This window comes from Trichosurus vulpecula, chromosome 3 (genome assembly GCF_011100635.1).
Source record: "Trichosurus vulpecula isolate mTriVul1 chromosome 3, mTriVul1.pri, whole genome shotgun sequence".
Lineage (NCBI taxonomy): Eukaryota > Metazoa > Chordata > Mammalia > Diprotodontia > Phalangeridae > Trichosurus > Trichosurus vulpecula.
The window spans coordinates 440,947,280-440,958,419 of record NC_050575.1 but is presented as its reverse complement, the minus strand read 5'-3'; positions in this window follow the sequence as shown (position 1 = coordinate 440,958,419).

The window sequence follows — 11,140 nt, the reverse complement described above, 5'->3', positions numbered from 1 at the left end:
AATAAAAAGCAGTTCTGTTGGAAGGGAAGAGAGGGCAGGTGAGGGGAAATGAATGAGTCTTGCTCTCATCGGATTTGACTTGAGGTTGGAATAACACACACACACACACTGAATTGGGTATCTTACCCAACAGGAAAGTAGAGGGAATGGGATAAAAAAGGGAAGATGAAAGAAGGGAGGGCAGATAGGGGGATGAGCTAATCAAAAGGAAACATGTGTGAAAAGCGACAAGGTCAAGGGAGAAAACTGAATAAAGGGGGACAGGATAGGAGGGAGGGAAATATAGTTAGTCTTTCACAACAGGGGTATTGTGGAATGGTTTTACATAATGATATACATGTGGCCTATGTAGAATTGCTTGCCTTCTTAGGGAAGGTGGGTCGGAAGGGAAGAGGGGAGAGAATTTGGAAATCAAACTTTTAAAATCAGATGCTCGAAAGAAAAAAATCTTTTTGCATGCAATTGAGAAATAAGATATATAGAGAATGGGGCATAGAAATCAATCCTGCTCTATAATAAAGTAAGGTGAAAAGGGAATGGGGGGGTGAGTGGGGTGACAGAAGGGAGGGACTTACTGGGGAACAGGGCAATTGGAAGATATTCCATCTTGGAGTGGGGGTAATGGCAAAAAAGGGAAGAAAATTTGTATCTCAAAATCTTGTGGAAATAAATGTTGAACATAAAATATTAAATAAATAATAAAATTAAAAATAAAAGAATTCACTATTTCACAAAACTACTATAGCAGTAAATGAACATAGACCAATATCTTGCACCATATACAAATATAAAGTCAAAATGAGTTTATGATTTAGGTATAATGGCTGATACTATAAGAGATTTGGGAAAGCAGGGAGTAGTTTACCTGTCAGATTTATGACAAAGAGAGTAATTTATGACCAAACAAGAGAGAACTAATGTTACAAAATTCAAAATGGATAATTTTAATTATGTAAATTTGAAAAGTTATTGTACAAACAAAGCCAATGCAACAAATATTAGGAGGAAAGAAGAAAATTGGGAAAGAATTTTTGCAACCATTTTCTCTGATAAAGGCTTCATTTTCAAATTTTACAAGAATGGAATCAAATTTATATGAATACCAGTCATTCTCCAATTGAGAAGTGGTCAAAGGATATGATCAGGCAGTTTTCAGAGGAAGAAATTAAAGATATCTATAGTCATATGAAAAACTGCTCTAAATCACCCTTTATTAGAGTAATAAAAATCAAACAACTGTTAGGTACCACATCTCACTTGTCAGACTGGCTAACATGACAAAACAGGAAAATCATAAATGCTGGAGAGGTTGTGGGAAAATTAGAACACTGTTACATTGTTGGTGGAGTTGTGAACTGATCTAGCCATTCTGGAGAGCAATTTGGGATTATGTCCAAAGGGCTATGAAAATGTGCATATCCTTTGACCTAGCAATGTCACTTCTAGGGCAGTGTCCCAATGAGATCACAGAAGTGGGAAATAGACCCGTATGTTGAACAATATTTATAGCAGCTCTTTTTGTAGTTGCAATGAATTGGAAGTCAAGGGGATGCCTATCAATTGGGGAATAGCTAAACAAGTTCTGGTATATGAATGTTTTGGAATGGCATCGTGCTGTGAGAAATGGAGAGCAGACAGATTTCATAATACCCTGGACATACTTATGTTATCTGCTGCTGATTGATGGGAGCTGAACCAGGAGAACATTATACATGATTACAGATACCCAGTATCTGTGATGACTGACTGACAGAATTGGCTCTTTTCATCAAAACAAAGTTCAAAGACAGCTCCTAAAACTCAGGACGGCAAAAGCTATGCACATCCAGAGAAAGAATTATGGAGTCTGAATGCAAATCAGGGAAACTTTTTTTTTCTCTCTTTTTTTTTGTTTCTTCTTTGTTGGTTTTGTTTCTTCTTTCTCATGATTCATTCTAATGATTATTATATTTTTTAACACTCGACTATTTGTAAATAAATTTAATGTGAATGTATATGTATAACCTATATTGGATTGAATGCTGTCTTGAGGGCAGCGGGAGGAAAGGGAATGGGAGAAAATTTGGAACTCAAAAACTTGTGGAACTCAGTGTTGTAAAATAAAAAATAAAAAAATACATTTAAAAAAAACAATGAAAAAAATAAAAGGAACATAAAACTTCTACTTGGAAGAGCAACTGACATGGAAAATAGATACAAAAGTGACTATTTAAGAATTATTGACCTACCTGAAAGCCATGATCAAGAAAAGAGCTTGGATAGTATCTTTCAAGAAATCATCAAGGAAAACTTCCCTGAGGTCATAGAACTAGAGGATAAATTAGTCATTGAAAGGATCCACAGATCACCTCCTGAAAGAGATCCCAAAATGAAAACACCAAGGAATATTGTAGCCAAATTGCAGAAATATCAGGTCAAGGATAAAATACTTCAAGCAGGTGGAAAGAAACAATTTAAATATGGAACCAAAATCAGGAGTACACAGGACAACCATTCAGCAGAGCAATTTGGATCTGCTCCCAAAGGGCTATAAAACTTTGATACACTTTTGATCAAGTGATAGCAATATAAGGTCTGTATCCCAAAGAGATCAAAAAAAGGGAAAAGTACTCAAGTGTACAAAAATATTTATAACAGCTCTTTTTGTGGTGGCAAAGAATTGTAAGTTGAGGAGATGCCCATCATTTGGAGAATGTCAGAACAAGTTATGGTATATAAATGTAATGGAATACTGTTATCCCATAAGAAATGATGAGCAGGAAAACTTCCATAAAAGCTAGAAACACTCACATGAACTGATGCAGAGTGAAGTGAGAAAAAACAGAAGAATATTTTACATAGTAACGGCAAGATTGGTTGATGACTAACTTTGATAGGCTTATTTCTGCTTAGCAATGCAAAGGTCTAAGAAAACTCCAAATGACTCACGATGGAAAATGCTATTCACATCCAGAAAACAACAACAACAACAACAACTGTATACTTTAAATGGAGATTGAAGTATAGTATTCTCTCTCTCTCTCTCTCTCTCTCTCTCTCTCTCTCTCTGTCTCTCTCTTTTTCTTTCTCATGGCTTCTCTAATTGATTCTAATTTTTCTTTGCAACATGGCTAATATGAAAACATTAATATGTATGTATGTATATACATATATATGCATATATATACATGCATATATATATATACAGAGAGAGAGAGAGAAAGAGAGAGAGAAAGAAAGAGAGAGAGAGAGAGAGAGAGAGAGAGAGAGAGAGAGAGAGAGAGAGAGAGAGAGAGAGAGAGCCTCTATCAGATTGCATGCCATCTTGGGGTGATGGGGGAGGGGAGAGATGGCGAGAAATTTAGGAACCTAAAATCTTAAGGTAGTGAACACAGGAAACAAAAAATATATAGATAAATATATTTTAAAAAATGAAAGTGAAAAAGAATACCTATTCTCTGTATTACAAATCCAACAATTCAAATTTCCTGTTTTTCCCTTTGATCTTCAAAAACAAAAGAGCAAGAAAGCACAAATAATAACAATCAATCCAATCAATAAATATGCTGAAGGACCTACTACGTGTCTGGTTCTGTGTTAATAACTGAGGATATAATGGTACAACAGTCCTTGACCTCCAGGAGCTTATATTCTAATGCCTAAGGCAACAGAGATATATGTAGACACTTAAAAATGCACATAACACATATACAAGGTAACTTTGGGTAGGAAAAAAATGAATAGGTCACCAGAAGTACCGTATTGCTGACTGTCTCTTCAAAAATCTATAGTCTTTACCTAACTTTAGTGTCTCATTTTCTTTTAGATATCTTCATTTTGTAGCTAGATTTTTTGTTTTAAATCTTTTTTTTAAATGCAATTTATTTATTTAACATATTTGGTTTTCAGCATTGATTTTCACAACAGTTTGAATTACAAATTTTCTCCCCATTTCTACCCTCCCCCCCACTCCAAGATGGCTTATATTCTGGTTGCCCTGTTCCCCAGTCAGCCCTCCCCTCTATCACCCCCCCTCCCCTCTCATACCCTTTTCCCTTCCTTTCTTGTAGGGCAAGATAAATTTCTACGCCCCATTGCCTGTGTATCTTATTTTTTAGTTGCATACAAAAACTTTTTTTGTTTTTGAACATCTGATTTTAAAACTTTGAGTTCCAAATTCTCTTCCCTCTTCCCTTCCCACCCACCCTCCCTAAGAAGTTGAGCAATTCAACCTAGGCCACACATGTATTATTATGTATAACCCTTCCACAATACTCATGTTGTGAAAGGCTAACTACATTTTGCTCCATCCCAACCCATCCTGCTTTATTGAATTTTCTCCCTTGACCCTGTCCCCTTTCCAAAGTATTTGTTTTGATTACCTCCACCCCCATCTGCCCTCCCCTCCATCATCCCCCCGCCTTTTATTTTTTTTTTTATCTTCCTCCCTCTTCTTTCCTGTGGGGTAAGATACCCAACTGAGTATGTATGGTATTCCCCCTCAGGCCAAATCTGATGAGAGCAAGGTTCACTCATTCCCCCCCTCACCTGCCCTCTCCCCTCCTCCCATAGAACTGCTTCCTCTTGCCACCTTTATGCGAGATAATCCACCCCATTCTATCTCTCCGTATCTCCCTCTCTCAGTATGTTACTCTCTCATCCCTTACTTTCATTTTATTTCTTTTAGATATCTTCCCTTCATCTTCAACTCACACTGTGTCTGCTCTCTCTCTTTTACATATATATATATATATATATAAACACACATATATATACACATACATACACATACATACATATACACATAGATACATACATATATACACATTCACTTATACATATACATAAACATATATATATCTACATATATATATATATATATATATATATATATATATATATATATATATATATATATATATATATATATGCATATTCCCTTCAACTACCCTAATACTGAGGTCTCATGAATCATACTCATCATCTTTCCATGTATATTGGAGGTCAATGGAGCTAGGATTAAAACCTAGAATCACCTACCCAGCAAAACTGAGTATCATGTTCCAAGGCAAAATATGGAGTTTCAATAAAATAGAGGACTTTCAAGCTTTCTCAGTGAAAAGACCAGAACTGAATAGAAAATTTGACTTTCAAACACAAGAATCAAGAGAAGCATGAAAAGGTAATCAAGAAACGGAAATTGCAAGGGACTTACTAAAGTTGAACTGTTTTGTTTGTTTTATATCTTAATTTGCATCAACTACTTAAAAGTGTGTGCTTAATATATTCCTTAAGCAGGTTTTTAAAAAATCTATTCAACTTTTAAAATTTAGATTTTAATATCATCAATCCACTTTAGAAGTGATTTTACCTTATTGTAATCTTAGTCTCTCTTTAAACTTCTTATGAGAAATTAAGGTTTTTAAATGGAAATATAAAATGATACCTATATCATAGAAAATAAAATGAGGGACTTTAAATCCTTGAATTAATCTTGTTGTCTATGTCTCTATCCATCTATTTCTACCTATCTATCTGTCGTGTATCTATCTATCTACATATATATCTACATACATATGAGTATATATATATGTATATTTATACGTGTGTGTATACAGATGCATATAAATGTGTGAAGGAAAACCCCAGCCAAAAAAAATATCCGCAAGAACTGATTTTATGTAATATCTAAAGAAAGAGACAGAGGAGAAAGAGGAGAGAGTGAGAGAGAAAGAGAGAGAGGGAGAAACAGAGAGAGAGAGAGAGGGAGAGAGAGAGAGAGAAGCAGAGAAAGACAGAAACAGAGTCAGAGACAAAGAGAGAGGCAAAGACAGAGAGACAGAGACAGATAGAGATTACTATAACTCAAAATGGTCTATTATATTTTTGGACAACTTTGTTAAAATGATTTTTTTCAATTCCAGCTAGAATCTCTCTCTACTCTTTCCAAGAATTTCTCCAAAAGTTTGTCCTTTGGACCTAACTGTTCAGGTCATATCTTTCATCAACAGGAATGATTTTTAAATGCTTGAAGACAGTGATTTTGTTAGAAGAACATAAAGGAAAAAGAAATGTTAGGTTGTAAGCAAGAGTCTAGTTTAAGTAATTATGATGTAGAAAGTAACGATTTAATTATCATCCAGACTATGTGATTAATGCAGATAGTGGGAATCTAAAATTAGCTCTTTCAATTTACTCTCATTTGATGTTCTTGTTGTAATAAACAACAAATAAAAACATTGACATTTAAAGGTCTTTGAGGCAATGGGACTATTTATAATATTATTTGTATTGCCAACATTATTATTCATGGAGAGGTAAGTGACTTTGCCAGGGTCGTGTAGCCAATAAGTGTGGGAGGAAAAATTTAAATTTCGAGCTTCCTTATTCCATGTCCACTAGTCTTTCTAATTTGAGCCACCCTAATTAACATATGAGAATACAACTATTATGCTTCTTTAGCCATTGAGGAATGAAGGAGTTTATAGGAATGGTGGAAGCTGTCCTTTTGGTATTATTTTCCTCTTTTTATTTTTTAATTTTATTTCTTTTTAGCTTACAACAGTCAGTTACACAAGTTTTTCAGTTCTAAATTTTCTCCCTATCTTTCACCCCCCCCCCCCAAGGTAGCATGTAATCTGATATAGCTTCTACATATACTTTCACATTAAATTTATTTACATAATAGTCAAGTTGTAAAGAAGAATTATAACCAATGGAATGAACCACGAGAAAGAAGAAACAAAACCAAAAAGAAGGGAAAAAGAGACAGAGCATATAATTTGCTTTAATCTGCATTCCAACTCCATAATTCTTTATCTGGATGTGGATAACTTTTTCAATCATGATTCCTCTGCAGCTGTCTTTTAACCTTATATTGCTGAAAAAAAAAAAAAAAACAAGTCTATCATGGTTAGCCATCACAGTCTTTTATCCTTGTTACTTCTTCCCTCCATTCTAACCACTGCTCCTGCCTTTCCTTTTCCCTTTCCCTGCCTACTACCTGTAGGACTAGTTTGATTTCTATACTTCTCAGAGTATGTTATTCCCTCCTTGAACCAAATCCGAAGACAGTAAAGCTCAAACACTGCTCTTCTCCCTCCCTTCTTTCCCTCTACTATAATATATTTTTGTGCCTCTTCATGTGATGTAATTTACCCTTTTATACCTCCTCCTTACCTCATGTCCCTGAACCATCCCTTTGCACTCCTTAATTACGGTTTTTATCATCACATCATTTAATTTATGCTCACATCTTCTATATATGTATACCCCTTTTAATTGTTGTAATAACTGTAACTTTATCAAGCTTGACATATATATGTATCATATATAAGACAGTAAAATCCTGTATACGGATGTAAACAATTTACCCTTATTGAATAATAAGGTTATTTTTTCTCCCTGTTTACCTTTTTATGTCTCTTTTGAGTTTAGCTTTTGAAGATCAAATTTTCCATTGAGTTCTGCCCTTTTCATGATGAAGATCTGGAAATCCCTTATTTCATTGAATGTCCATCTCCTTGCCTGAAAAAGTATGCTCAGTTTTGCTGTGTAGTTGACCCTTGTTTGTAGTTCAAGCTCCTTTGCCTTTCAGAATATCATATTCCAAACCCCTGGTCTTTTAATGTAGAAGCTGCAAGATCCTGCATGATCCTGACTGTAGTTCTGCAATATTTGAACAGTTTCTTTCTGATTGTAGCATTTTCTCTTTGTCCTCATAATTCTGTAATTTGGCTACAGTATCCTTTGCGGTTTGGGATCTCTATCAGAGCGTGATTGGTGGATTCTTTCAATGACTATTTTATTCTCTGGTTCTAGGAGCTCGGGGAAGATATACTTGTGATTTCTGGGGAGATACTGTGCAGATTTTTTTTTCATCATGGCTTTCTGGTAGACCAATAATTCTTAGATTATCTCTCCTGAATCTATTTTCCAGGTCAGTTGTTTTTTTCCAATCAGATATTTCACTTTTTTCTATTTTTTTCATTCTTTGGATTTTGTTTGATTCATTCTTGATTCCTCATAGATACATTAGCTTCTACTTGCCCAATTCTAATTTTAAAGAAATGTTTTCTTCATTTAGCTTCTGTACCTCCTTTTCCACATGGTTAATTTTACTTAGTGTTACTTTCAAGGAATCATTCTCTCCCATTAGATTCTGAACCTCCTTAACCATTTTGCCAATTTTACTTTCCAAAGATTCATTCTCATCAGTGAATTTTTTCCATTTTTTTATTTTACCTCTCTAATTTGTTTTTTTTAATCATCCTTGAACTCTTCCAGAAATGATTTTTGGACTTGAGACCTGTTCACATTCCCTTTTGAGGCTTCATATATGGGTAGTTTTACAGATTTAGATAGTGGGCTGAAAGACTCAGGAGTAGATGTTACTAATCCCACGGGCTCTGAGCTGCTGTGTCAACTAGCTACAACAGACTCCTGTCCTGGGTTGGGAGCCCTGGGGATGGACTCCACAGCTGGTACTTCAGTCCTGGGTCTGCTCCCACTCCTTCTCTGGTATGGTTTACTTCCAAGTGCTCAGTACTCTCCTCCCCCAAGTTTATTTTTCAAGGAATCATTTTCTCCTATTAGTTTCTTTAGTTTTTATTTTACCTCTCTAATTTGGCTTTTTAAATCTTCTTCTATTTCTTCCAGGAAAGCTTTTTGGGCTTGGGACCAGATTTTGAGGTTTCAAATGTGAATATAGTGTCAATGCTGTCCTCTTCTGAGTTTGTATTTTGATCTTCTCTGTCCCCAAAATACAGTTTAGTGGTTTTTTTTTTAACTTTTCTAGCTGGGTTCTTCATGGTAGTTGCATTTTTCCTGGAGTATTAAGTTGGTCTCTGCTTCTGAGGCCCAGGGTCCTCCATTCCAAACTTCTTGTATGGGGAGCTAGAGGCCTATTTACAGGCTTTGTGTGCTGTGGCCTCTGTTTTTGTAGGCTAGAAGCTATATACTGCTACAGCTCACCTGGTGCTGAGCAGGAGCTTGCTGGTGTGCCAAGGACTAAGGCTGTGTTTGTAAACAAAATGGGATCTTAGCAATCAGTTCAACCAAGTGCCCTTGAAGAGTTTGACCTTTGTTTCCTTGATTTGATTTGGCAGTGCTTGATGACCTCCTTGACTCAGGGGAGGGCCTAGTTCACACATGAATTTGAGTGACATGTTTGGGACATCAGAGGCTTTTACACCACATGGGTTTAAGTTGCCTCTTTGTGACGATTCTAGGTCACTTGGGTGAATCACATGTGTGACTCACCCTTGAGCCTGAAAAAGATATAAAATCAGGGATTGGCTTTCTATTTTTTGGAGCTCTTACCCCTAGCAGTGATGGCTTGAGTGACTCTGGGCCAGCCCTTGTTATGAGCTCCTGGGCTGAACCTAGATGTTGGTAACTATGAATCATTATTTGGTCTCTCTGTCGATGTTTGTAATTTGTTTGTATTTGCTCCAAATTTCAGGGTGCTGGCTTTTTCCTCTGAACTAAGAGAATGGTATTTGTATGCTGAATTAAAGTAAACTTGTCAACCCCTTAACATTGTTTTCCTTAGTAAAGCAGATCAAAAGAACCTGTGCTTTTGCAGCATGCTGGTAGTGTGCTTGTTGTTGGGCTTGTGTTGGTCTTTCACCCCCACAACAGCTGCTAGCCAGATTGTTGAAACAAAAGCCCAGTGATGTCTTTCTAAGTTTCCCCAGAGTGAAGGTGTCACAGAGTGAAGTGTGGGGGATGGAAGGTCTGGCTCCTGGAAGTCTCTTTCCCCTAGGACTCTGCTAGTTAGCACGGGTGGTCTCAGCTGTAAGTTTTTGCTGATGTCTTCCAATTCCCCTGGCTATGCAAAGTCACACCTGCATTCCTGGCGATGGCACTTGCCACCACCACCCCCTGGAGCTTCAGAACTCCCACTGGTCTGATAAGGTGGGGCTTAGTGGGATGCTTCCCTTCCTTCACTGGTCTCCTTCCACCACCACAAGAAGGGCCTGTCTCCCTAACTCCCAAACTAAAAGACTTTTGAACCCCAACTTATGACTCCTCTATTCCAGGGTTTTTCCTAGGGCTGTATTCTCTGGGTTACTTAAGATCAGGAAGGGAAGGATAATAAGACCACTTCCTCAGTCATCACGGCTACCAGAAATTCAAGACAAAATCTTTAGCCTGTAGGCTAATAGGCAGAGGAGCCGCAGCTGCTCTTGCTGCTGCAGGCTCTGCACTTCTGCCCCTTTTAGCTCTGACATGCTCCCATCCTGTGCAGAGAGTCCTGGGGATCGCCACCACAGCCTGCAGGCTGGGCCTGCTCTCATTCCGGTATGGTGCTGCTGTATGTTCTGGGGTGTTTCTGCCCCGCCCCCACCCCAGCACTCTCCCAGCATGGTACAACGGATCCTTCTCTTTCTGGACTCTCCAGGCTTGGCAATCTGCCACACTCTGTCTCTTAGTGGATCCTGCCTCTCTCAAATCTGTTCATATTCACTTCTGAAAAGGTATCTGAAAGAATTTGAGTCCTCAAGCATGTCTCTGTTTTTACTCCGGCATCTTGTCTTTGCCCCCATTTTTCTCTTTTTCTAAGGTTATATGTGAACAGTCATGAAAAATATAGTTTCATGTTATTCATGTTGTAAAAGAAAACACAGATTAAAAAAACAAGAAAAATAAAGAAAAAGTATGCTTCAACTGGAATTCATACTCTATCATTTCTTTCTCTTGAGATGAATAATATTTTCATCATAGTTTATTCAGAATTTTCTTGGATCATTGTATTGCTGAGAACAGCTAAATTATTTGCAGTAAGTAGATCATAATACAATGTTACTGTTTATTTACAATGTTATGCTCATTTCACTTTATATTAGTTTATGTAAGGCTTCCCAGTTATTTTTGAGAACATCTTGCTAATCATTTCCTACACCCCAACAGTATTCTATTATAATCACGTACAACAACTTGTAAGCTATTCCCCAATTGATGGAAATACCTTCAATTTCCAGTTTTTTGCCACCATGAAAATAGCTGCTATAAATATTTCTGTATATGTATTTCCTTTTCTTATTTTTATCTATGTATTTCTCTCCATCCTATTTCCCCCACTTCTTCCTGCTCTCTCTCTCTCTCTCTCTCTCTCTCTCTCTCTCTCTCTCTCTCTCTCTGTCTCTCTCTCTCTCTC